Consider the following 8068-nt stretch of genomic DNA (forward strand, 5'->3'; position numbering starts at 1 on the left):
TTTGTGGAAAGTGATCATTCTTTGACCAAACGCATCGTTGGTTTAGGTGTATGATTATGGCTTAGGTTGCGAGAGGTCCCTGGTTAAAACATATATCATTTTAATCAGTACAGGTTACCTTCAGATTAGGCCTGTGACACTTGTGGGGAAAGTAGGGCAAAACGGAGAACATTGCGACAAGTGGGTCACATTATTTTGAAGCCCAAAGATTTTGGATTCTACAAACAGAAGTTGGCACATAGACTGTTCTGACTTCAGACGAGTCTCCTGACACTTGTGGGGGATGTAGAGAAAAATCGAGAATACCACCGTGTTCGTGAGGGTCTCCCCTTTCCAGAGAGTGGTCATGCGAAATTGTAGGTCAAACGGTTCCGAAGCTAGAGATGTTTATGTGAGAAGACCGATTATAGGTATGTCTCATGGTTTGACAAAAACCGATCTAGGTCCACCATCTTTCACTGCAGATATGGAGGGGTAACATAGGCAGTTGTGGAGGATGGAGACGGATACGCTGAGTCTCAATCTCTCTACTTGAAAACTGATCTATTTGAATGGGTATTTTCAACATTAATTTACTTTGATTCACGTACCTTTGCTTCATTTGACTCAAAATAAACGAGTTCCGTTCTTTTTGAAGTCTTATTTTTTCATTTTTTCCTTTAAAAAATGATTTGATCTCATTTTGCACTATATTCATTTATAAAAACTCGTCATCAGTTAGCTGTCGCGACTGAAGAAGACAGAATGTGAAAGACACAACAGATGAACTACAGAAGATTTGAACTGAAGCATGGTCAAGAGTTTGGAAGACTGTCATGCTCACAAGTAAAGCACAAAACACTCACATGATGTTCAATCGTTCCAAGCACCGTGGACACGTCAATCGATATCTTCACTGACATTGCTGCAGAAAGAAAGAAAAAAGTATGGGCATAAGGCTCGTTGGTCTAGGGGTATGGTATGATTCTTTCAGCTTCAGACAGGGTGCGAGAGGTCCCGGGTTCAAATCCCGGATGAGCCCTTTTGCAGATCCTTGAACAAGCTCAGACAGGCAGATCTTGGGCCACTGGTCGGAACGCCAACTATCACCTCTTGGGCGCAGGACAAGGATGGCTGAATGGTTTTGGCGAAGGACTGCAAATCTATTTTCATATGCACTTGTTGGTTCAACGTCGCACAACATTTATTATTTTAGATAAACTGAAGAATGTAGGAGCAATTCTAACTGCCACGAACAACGATAATGATTCAAATGTAATACACTTGAAATGACATCCAGCCCCTAAAAAAATGAAGTTCTCATGCTCTGCATTGGCCGGGAATCGAACCCGGGTCAACTGCTTGGAAGGCAGCTATGCTCACCACTATACCACCAATGCTATGTGCAGGTTATTAGCAACATGGAGACATCGACTCATATCTTGACCGTCATTTTTGTGGAAAGTGATCATTCTTTGACCAAACGCATCGTTGGTTTAGGTGTATGATTATGGCTTAGGTTGCGAGAGGTCCCTGGTTAAAACATATATCATTTTAATCAGTACAGGTTACCTTCAGATTAGGCCTGTGACACTTGTGGGGAAAGTAGGGCAAAACGGAGAACATTGCGACAAGTGGGTCACATTATTTTGAAGCCCAAAGATTTTGGATTCTACAAACAGAAGTTGGCACATAGACTGTTCTGACTTCAGACGAGTCTCCTGACACTTGTGGGGGATGTAGAGAAAAATCGAGAATACCACCGTGTTCGTGAGGGTCTCCCCTTTCCAGAGAGTGGTCATGCGAAATTGTAGGTCAAACGGTTCCGAAGCTAGAGATGTTTATGTGAGAAGACCGATTATAGGTATGTCTCATGGTTTGACAAAAACCGATCTAGGTCCACCATCTTTCACTGCAGATATGGAGGGGTAACATAGGCAGTTGTGGAGGATGGAGACGGATACGCTGAGTCTCAATCTCTCTACTTGAAAACTGATCTATTTGAATGGGTATTTTCAACATTAATTTACTTTGATTCACGTACCTTTGCTTCATTTGACTCAAAATAAACGAGTTCCGTTCTTTTTGAAGTCTTATTTTTTCATTTTTTCCTTTAAAAAATGATTTGATCTCATTTTGCACTATATTCATTTATAAAAACTCGTCATCAGTTAGCTGTCGCGACTGAAGAAGACAGAATGTGAAAGACACAACAGATGAACTACAGAAGATTTGAACTGAAGCATGGTCAAGAGTTTGGAAGACTGTCATGCTCACAAGTAAAGCACAAAACACTCACATGATGTTCAATCGTTCCAAGCACCGTGGACACGTCAATCGATATCTTCACTGACATTGCTGCAGAAAGAAAGAAAGAAAAAAAGTACATTGCTGCAGAAAGAAAGAAAATAAAAAAGTATGGGCATAAGGCTCGTTGGTCTAGGGGTATGATTCTCGCTTAGGGTGCGAGAGGTCCCGGGTTCAAATCCCGGATGAGCCCTTTTGCAGATCCTTGAACAAGCTCAGACAGGCAGATCTTGGGCCACTGGTCGGAACGCCAACTATCACCTCTTGGGCGCAGGACAAGGATGGCTGAATGGTTTTGGCGAAGGACTGCAAATCTATTTTCATATGCACTTGTTGGTTCAACGTCGCACAACATTTATTATTTTAGATAAACTGAAGAATGTAGGAGCAATTCTAACTGCCACGAACAACGATAATGATTCAAATGTAATACACTTGAAATGACATCCAGCCCCTAAAAAAATGAAGTTCTCATGCTCTGCATTGGCCGGGAATCGAACCCGGGTCAACTGCTTGGAAGGCAGCTATGCTCACCACTATACCACCAATGCTATGTGCAGGTTATTAGCAACATGGAGACATCGACTCATATCTTGACCGTCATTTTTGTGGAAAGTGATCATTCTTTGACCAAACGCATCGTTGGTTTAGGTGTATGATTATGGCTTAGGTTGCGAGAGGTCCCTGGTTAAAACATATATCATTTTAATCAGTACAGGTTACCTTCAGATTAGGCCTGTGACACTTGTGGGGAAAGTAGGGCAAAACGGAGAACATTGCGACAAGTGGGTCACATTATTTTGAAGCCCAAAGATTTTGGATTCTACAAACAGAAGTTGGCACATAGACTGTTCTGACTTCAGACGAGTCTCCTGACACTTGTGGGGGATGTAGAGAAAAATCGAGAATACCACCGTGTTCGTGAGGGTCTCCCCTTTCCAGAGAGTGGTCATGCGAAATTGTAGGTCAAACGGTTCCGAAGCTAGAGATGTTTATGTGAGAAGACCGATTATAGGTATGTCTCATGGTTTGACAAAAACCGATCTAGGTCCACCATCTTTCACTGCAGATATGGAGGGGTAACATAGGCAGTTGTGGAGGATGGAGACGGATACGCTGAGTCTCAATCTCTCTACTTGAAAACTGATCTATTTGAATGGGTATTTTCAACATTAATTTACTTTGATTCACGTACCTTTGCTTCATTTGACTCAAAATAAACGAGTTCCGTTCTTTTTGAAGTCTTATTTTTTCATTTTTTCCTTTAAAAAATGATTTGATCTCATTTTGCACTATATTCATTTATAAAAACTCGTCATCAGTTAGCTGTCGCGACTGAAGAAGACAGAATGTGAAAGACACAACAGATGAACTACAGAAGATTTGAACTGAAGCATGGTCAAGAGTTTGGAAGACTGTCATGCTCACAAGTAAAGCACAAAACACTCACATGATGTTCAATCGTTCCAAGCACCGTGGACACGTCAATCGATATCTTCACTGACATTGCTGCAGAAAGAAAAAAGTAAAAAGTGAAAATCCCGGATGAGCCCTTTTGCAGTGAACAAGCTGGTCTGGGCCACTGGGGGGTATGGACATTGCTGCAGAAAGAAAGAAAAAAAGTATGGGCATAAGGCTCGTTGGTCTAGGGGTATGATTCTCGCTTAGGGTGCGAGAGGTCCCGGGTTCAAATCCCGGATGAGCCTTTTGCAGATCCTTGAACAAGCTCAGACAGGCAGATCTTGGGCCACTGGTCGGAACGCCAACTATCACCTCTTGGGCGCAGGACAAGGATGGCTGAATGGTTTTGGCGAAGGACTGCAAATCTATTTTCATATGCACTTGTTGGTTCAACGTCGCACAACATTTATTATTTTAGATAAACTGAAGAATGTAGGAGCAATTCTAACTGCCACGAACAACGATAATGATTCAAATGTAATACACTTGAAATGACATCCAGCCCCTAAAAAAATGAAGTTCTCATGCTCTGCATTGGCCGGGAATCGAACCCGGGTCAACTGCTTGGAAGGCAGCTATGCTCACCACTATACCACCAATGCTATGTGCAGGTTATTAGCAACATGGAGACATCGACTCATATCTTGACCGTCATTTTTGTGGAAAGTGATCATTCTTTGACCAAACGCATCGTTGGTTTAGGTGTATGATTATGGCTTAGGTTGCGAGAGGTCCCTGGTTAAAACATATATCATTTTAATCAGTACAGGTTACCTTCAGATTAGGCCTGTGACACTTGTGGGGAAAGTAGGGCAAAACGGAGAACATTGCGACAAGTGGGTCACATTATTTTGAAGCCCAAAGATTTTGGATTCTACAAACAGAAGTTGGCACATAGACTGTTCTGACTTCAGACGAGTCTCCTGACACTTGTGGGGGATGTAGAGAAAAATCGAGAATACCACCGTGTTCGTGAGGGTCTCCCCTTTCCAGAGAGTGGTCATGCGAAATTGTAGGTCAAACGGTTCCGAAGCTAGAGATGTTTATGTGAGAAGACCGATTATAGGTATGTCTCATGGTTTGACAAAAACCGATCTAGGTCCACCATCTTTCACTGCAGATATGGAGGGGTAACATAGGCAGTTGTGGAGGATGGAGACGGATACGCTGAGTCTCAATCTCTCTACTTGAAAACTGATCTATTTGAATGGGTATTTTCAACATTAATTTACTTTGATTCACGTACCTTTGCTTCATTTAGAATACCACCGTGTTCGTGAGGGTCTCCCCTTTCCAGAGAGTGGTCATGCGAAATTGTAGGTCAAACGGTTCCGAAGCTAGAGATGTTTATGTGAGAAGACCGATTATAGGTATGTCTCATGGTTTGACAAAAACCGATCTAGGTCCACATCTTTCACTGCAGATATGGAGGGGTAACATAGGCAGTTGTGGAGGATGGAGACGGATACGCTGAGTCTCAATCTCTCTACTTGAAAACTGATCTATTTGAATGGGTATTTTCAACATTAATTTACTTTGATTCACGTACCTTTGCTTCATTTGACTCAAAATAAACGAGTTCCGTTCTTTTTGAAGTCTTATTTTTTCATTTTTTCCTTTAAAAAATGATTTGATCTCATTTTGCACTATATTCATTTATAAAAACTCGTCATCAGTTAGCTGTCGCGACTGAAGAAGACAGAATGTGAAAGACACAACAGATGAACTACAGAAGATTTGAACTGAAGCATGGTCAAGAGTTTGGAAGACTGTCATGCTCACAAGTAAAGCACAAAACACTCACATGATGTTCAATCGTTCCAAGCACCGTGGACTCGTCAATCGATATCTTCACTGACATTGCTGCAGAAAGAAAGAAAAAAAGTATGGGCATAAGGCTCGTTGGTCTAGGGGTATGATTCTCGCTTAGGGTGCGAGAGGTCCCGGGTTCAAATCCCGGATGAGCCCTTTTGCAGATCCTTGAACAAGCTCAGACAGGCAGATCTTGGGCCACTGGGCGGACTTGTCAATCGATATCTTCACTGACATTGCTGCAGAAAGAATCCAGAAAAAAGCTCTGCATAAGGCTCGTTGGGAACCCGGGTCATGACTGCTTAATGCTCACCACTATACCACCAATGCTATGTCAGGTTATTAGCAACATGGTCATATCTTGGTCATTTTTGTGGAAAGTGATCATTCTTTGACCTGGTTTAGGTGTATGATTATGGCTTAGGTTGCGAGAGGTCCCGGGTTCAAATCCCGGATGATGAGCCCTTTGCAGATCCTTGAACAAGCTCAGACAGGCAGATCTTGGGCCACTGGTCGGAACGCCCAACTATCACCTCTTGGGCGCAGGACAAGGATGGCTGAATGGTTTTGGCGAAGGACTGCAAATCTATTTTCATATGCACTTGTTGGTTCAACGTCGCACAACATTTATTATTTTAGATAAACTGAAGAATGTAGGAGCAATTCTAACTGCCACGAACAACGATAATGATTCAAATGTAATACACTTGAAATGACATCCAGCCCCTAAAAAAATGAAGTTCTCATGCTCTGCATTGGCCGGGAATCGAACCCGGGTCAACTGCTTGGAAGGCAGCTATGCTCACCACTATACCACCAATGCTATGTGCAGGTTATTAGCAACATGGAGACATCGACTCATATCTTGACCGTCATTTTTGTGGAAAGTGATCATTCTTTGACCAAACGCATCGTTGGTTTAGGTGTATGATTATGGCTTAGGTTGCGAGAGGTCCCTGGTTAAAACATATATCATTTTAATCAGTACAGGTTACCTTCAGATTAGGCCTGTGACACTTGTGGGGAAAGTAGGGCAAAACGGAGAACATTGCGACAAGTGGGTCACATTATTTTGAAGCCCAAAGATTTTGGATTCTACAAACAGAAGTTGGCACATAGACTGTTCTGACTTCAGACGAGTCTCCTGACACTTGTGGGGGATGTAGAGAAAAATCGAGAATACCACCGTGTTCGTGAGGGTCTCCCCTTTCCAGAGAGTGGTCATGCGAAATTGTAGGTCAAACGGTTCCGAAGCTAGAGATGTTTATGTGAGAAGACCGATTATAGGTATGTCTCATGGTTTGACAAAAACCGATCTAGGTCCACCATCTTTCACTGCAGATATGGAGGGGTAACATAGGCAGTTGTGGAGGATGGAGACGGATACGCTGAGTCTCAATCTCTCTACTTGAAAACTGATCTATTTGAATGGGTATTTTCAACATTAATTTACTTTGATTCACGTACCTTTGCTTCATTTGACTCAAAATAAACGAGTTCCGTTCTTTTTGAAGTCTTATTTTTTCATTTTTTCCTTTAAAAAATGATTTGATCTCATTTTGCACTATATTCATTTATAAAAACTCGTCATCAGTTAGCTGTCGCGACTGAAGAAGACAGAATGTGAAAGACACAACAGATGAACTACAGAAGATTTGAACTGAAGCATGGTCAAGAGTTTGGAAGACTGTCATGCTCACAAGTAAAGCACAAAACACTCACATGATGTTCAATCGTTCCAAGCACCGTGGACTCGTCAATCGATATCTTCACTGGGCGGACTGTCAATCGATATCTTCAGCTGACATTGCTGCAGAAAGAAAGAAAAAAGTATGGGCATAAGGCTCGTTGGTCTAGGGGTATGATTCTCGCTTAGGGTGCGAGAGGTCCCGGGTTCAAATCCCGGATGAGCCCTTTTGCAGATCCTTGAACAAGCTCAGACAGGCAGATCTTGGGCCACTGGTCGGAACGCCAACTATCACCTCTTGGGCGCAGGACAAGGATGGCTGAATGGTTTTGGCGAAGGACTGCAAATCTATTTTCATATGCACTTGTTGGTTCAACGTCGCACAACATTTATTATTTTAGATAAACTGAAGAATGTAGGAGCAATTCTAACTGCCACGAACAACGATAATGATTCAAATGTAATACACTTGAAATGACATCCAGCCCCTAAAAAAATGAAGTTCTCATGCTCTGCATTGGCCGGGAATCGAACCCGGGTCAACTGCTTGGAAGGCAGCTATGCTCACCACTATACCACCAATGCTATGTGCAGGTTATTAGCAACATGGAGACATCGACTCATATCTTGACCGTCATTTTTGTGGAAAGTGATCATTCTTTGACCAAACGCATCGTTGGTTTAGGTGTATGATTATGGCTTAGGTTGCGAGAGGTCCCTGGTTAAAACATATATCATTTTAATCAGTACAGGTTACCTTCAGATTAGGCCTGTGACACTTGTGGGGAAAGTAGGGCAAAACGGAGAACATTGCGACAAGTG

The 8068-nt window shown here is 42.4% G+C and overlaps 9 non-coding genes across 9 annotated transcripts; 4 read left to right on the forward strand and 5 right to left on the reverse strand.

The window, feature by feature from the left end:
* Positions 1-1307: 1307 nt before the first annotated feature.
* On the reverse strand, positions 1308-1379 carry trnag-ucc. Its single transcript has one exon. It is a non-coding gene; the product is annotated as a tRNA-Gly (tRNA).
* A 1028-nt stretch (positions 1380-2407) lies between these two features.
* On the forward strand, positions 2408-2479 carry trnap-agg. The gene has a single exon. It is a non-coding gene; the product is annotated as a tRNA-Pro (tRNA).
* Positions 2480-2765: 286 nt separating this feature from the next.
* trnag-ucc lies at positions 2766-2837 on the reverse strand. The gene has a single exon. It is a non-coding gene; the product is annotated as a tRNA-Gly (tRNA).
* A 1083-nt stretch (positions 2838-3920) lies between these two features.
* trnap-agg lies at positions 3921-3992 on the forward strand. The gene has a single exon. It is a non-coding gene; the product is annotated as a tRNA-Pro (tRNA).
* Positions 3993-4277: 285 nt separating this feature from the next.
* trnag-ucc lies at positions 4278-4349 on the reverse strand. Its single transcript has one exon. It is a non-coding gene; the product is annotated as a tRNA-Gly (tRNA).
* A 1294-nt stretch (positions 4350-5643) lies between these two features.
* Positions 5644-5715, forward strand: trnap-agg. Its single transcript has one exon. It is a non-coding gene; the product is annotated as a tRNA-Pro (tRNA).
* Positions 5716-6310: 595 nt separating this feature from the next.
* trnag-ucc lies at positions 6311-6382 on the reverse strand. The gene has a single exon. It is a non-coding gene; the product is annotated as a tRNA-Gly (tRNA).
* A 1019-nt stretch (positions 6383-7401) lies between these two features.
* trnap-agg lies at positions 7402-7473 on the forward strand. The gene has a single exon. It is a non-coding gene; the product is annotated as a tRNA-Pro (tRNA).
* Positions 7474-7759: 286 nt separating this feature from the next.
* On the reverse strand, positions 7760-7831 carry trnag-ucc. Its single transcript has one exon. It is a non-coding gene; the product is annotated as a tRNA-Gly (tRNA).
* Between the last annotated feature and the right edge of the window lie 237 nt (positions 7832-8068).

This window comes from Oncorhynchus gorbuscha, unplaced genomic scaffold (genome assembly GCF_021184085.1).
Source record: "Oncorhynchus gorbuscha isolate QuinsamMale2020 ecotype Even-year unplaced genomic scaffold, OgorEven_v1.0 Un_scaffold_12692, whole genome shotgun sequence".
NCBI classification, from domain to species: domain Eukaryota; kingdom Metazoa; phylum Chordata; class Actinopteri; order Salmoniformes; family Salmonidae; genus Oncorhynchus; species Oncorhynchus gorbuscha.